At 35.7% G+C, this 2,820-nt stretch overlaps 1 long non-coding RNA gene across 1 annotated transcript in view; it reads left to right on the plus strand.

Moving 5' to 3' along the window:
- Positions 813-2,820, plus strand: part of LOC110270044 — a 9,079-nt gene continuing 7,071 nt past the window's right edge. The window contains exon 1 of the long non-coding RNA XR_002359043.1: positions 813-1,671. This is a non-coding gene — a long non-coding RNA (uncharacterized LOC110270044). The remainder of the gene's footprint in view (positions 1,672-2,820) is intronic.

The raw sequence follows: 2,820 nt of genomic DNA on the forward strand, positions 1-2,820 counted from the left end.
AAGGGTAAAGAAGAAAAATAGAAAATAAAAAAAGAAAAATTTTATTACAAAAATAAAATTTATAATGATAAACGTATAAAATTTTTTAAAAATAAATATAACTTTTTTTTTAAGAGAAACACAAGAAAAAAAAATTCAAAATCATAAACACAATTTTTTTTAAAGGTAAACACAATGTTTTGAAAGTAAAAGTTTGAGCTTCGTGTTTACTCTTAGATCTCGCATAAGCTTCGTAATACAGATAGATGGGAAAAATAATACCTGTAGTTGATATTTCATTAGGGCTAATTATAAGTGGTTATTGTCTATTGTTGATACTTTATACATAAGACATACATATTTGATGGGGCTTGGACCTTGGAGATAGTGATTAAATAGTGTTTTGAGTTTTGGGACTTTTTTTTTATGTAAGACAAATGATTCTCCAATGTTATCATAATTTTGATCTTCGTTCAGGAATTATAGTTGCGGATAAGAAAATTATTCTTTTGAAATAGAGAATTAGAGATATCCTGAGCTAGGCTTCGGAATGGTTTTGTGTTTTATGATTCTGGTGTTTCTTTGTTTTTCATTTTGTGCGATATCCGAATTTTTAAGAAATGTATTTAGAATTTATTTCACTTACATTTTATTATTTTAGTTTGCGTAAATAATTAAGTTTCATTTGCTATAAATTGAGTTTAATTATTGTAATTCTTAATATTTTATGATTAATTTTCATTTGTGCCAAGCTCTACTCCCTTGAACAAAATCATTTTTTGTTATATTTCTTGTTGTTAGTGATATTATGGTACGAATTTTGTGTATGCAGGGGTTGGTTTTGGGTTTGAATTTGTTTTGATAGTTGCTGGTAGTTGTGGATAGTGGCTAAATTTTGTGGAATTTAGGGTTATTTTGTTGCAAACAAGAATTCAGTTTAAATTTGCATGGCATATCGATGAGTCGTACAATTTTGGATTTTGAAACATCAACAAGCCTTGTAACTTGTAATATGTATCAACTTCGCTATGTAACCAACACAAGTCCATAGCTAACTCCTCCCAATTTTTATTGGGTTGGATCAAAAAATCTAATTCACTCAAAAAGCCACATCCCTAATTACCTAAGGTAAATCCTAATATATCCAATTTACCAATGTAAACCTAATTTACACATAGGATTATCGTGCAACTACATCCCCCAACCTCTTCACTTCCCCCCAACCTCTCCACTTTCAGCGCCGATCAAACCTTCTTCCCTATGGTCCACGTCTGTCGCCGCCATCAACCGAAGTCAGCGTTGCTGGAGCGCTGGTCGTCGACCCAAATAGGGGCGCTTCGAAGTCACCCCTGCGCCACACGGTGCTGTTGCATGTCACGGTCCGAGCTCCAAGGAAGACGCATCCACTCCTCGACTTGCTCTGCAACAACTCACGCCACTGTTGGAGACCACCCCTGCACCACCGGTTCTGCTGCATGTCACCGTCGGTCCTCCATTGAAGATGCATCCACTCCTCATCTTGCTCTGCCACAACGCACGCAGCTATTGAAGACCCACCCCTGCGCCGCCAGACAACTAGCAAGCGCTACCCCTGTTCGTCCTGTGGAGCCCTAGCCATCGCCGCTTACAACCTCGCCACCTAGACGCGTTGCGCACCTTGTCTTTCCTCCAGCGCCGGCGCTGCCATACAGGGTTAGTAGTTATAAACATTTTTGATGAACATGGATTCTTCCTGGTTTGAGATAGATTAATACAAGATAGTTCTTCTATTTGTGTTTTTTTTTTTAAAAAAAATTGAGTATGGATTTGTTTCTGCTTATATGTCCTGTGTGTAGATGGTTTCGAAATTAGTCAACGTATAATTTGCTTTTGGAAATATCTGGTGCTTATTCCTGTAGACTCAGAGCGATGTCTTGTAATGATGAGTTAAAAATGAGAAGTAATCGTAGTAACTGAATGTCACTTTGGATGTGTCTTCAGAATTATATTTTGCGATGTTTTGTCCGGCTGAGTAAACGTGAATTTTCATGGACTGTTTCTGGGTTCACCTAATAGGTATGGTTGTCACTAATTGGTTTTTGTTTTGTAATGTTGCTTATTCTTTGATGTGAATATGGTTAATAGATGTTGCTTTCGAATGACTGCATGTGGGAACCCAATTAATTCTTGGATAGTTGATTGTGTTGAGTAAGCAAAAACAATTAGTTGGATGTTGTAATTTGTTATTGTTGGGTTTTGTTTTGGTTTATGGTCTAGGGAGCGACAAGTGCAATAGTGTAAATTCAATTTAAAATTGTTGTGTCTTGTGATCAAATTTACCTTTTATGGACCGTTCTTTTGAAGTAGCTGTATGGTTATGAGAATTTGAATTTATTTTGTCCATTTTGCCAAAAGTGAGATTCGTAGCTGCTTTGTCGCCTGCTGTCCTTTACCATGCTGTCGTTGATTTGATAAGTGAAAATTATATAACCTAAAGGTGGTTCTGAACCACCTTAACTATATTATAGTAACCATCATCACGTTCTCCCTAATTAAGATTGATTCTTTTACTAGACATAGATATGTATATAGGTGGTTTCTAGTGAAAAATACTCCTTGTCTTAAAAGAGTAAAAACTACCAATATCTCACCTTTGTGTTATTATGTTTGTATTGTGGTCCAATTGCTACTGTCTAGTTATCATGGCGGTAATTCTAGATATGGTCATTATAATGTGCATGCATGCATGTTAATTGTGCCTTCACCATCATAGTAATCCTTTGATTAATATAGGTTGTTATTGAATTGCTTCATGTCTTCTTATTGTTGTACCTGTGACTTAGTTGAGCTAGAAGAAGAAGC

Source organism: Arachis ipaensis, chromosome B01 (genome assembly GCF_000816755.2).
Source record: "Arachis ipaensis cultivar K30076 chromosome B01, Araip1.1, whole genome shotgun sequence".
Taxonomy (NCBI): Eukaryota; Viridiplantae; Streptophyta; class Magnoliopsida; order Fabales; family Fabaceae; genus Arachis; species Arachis ipaensis.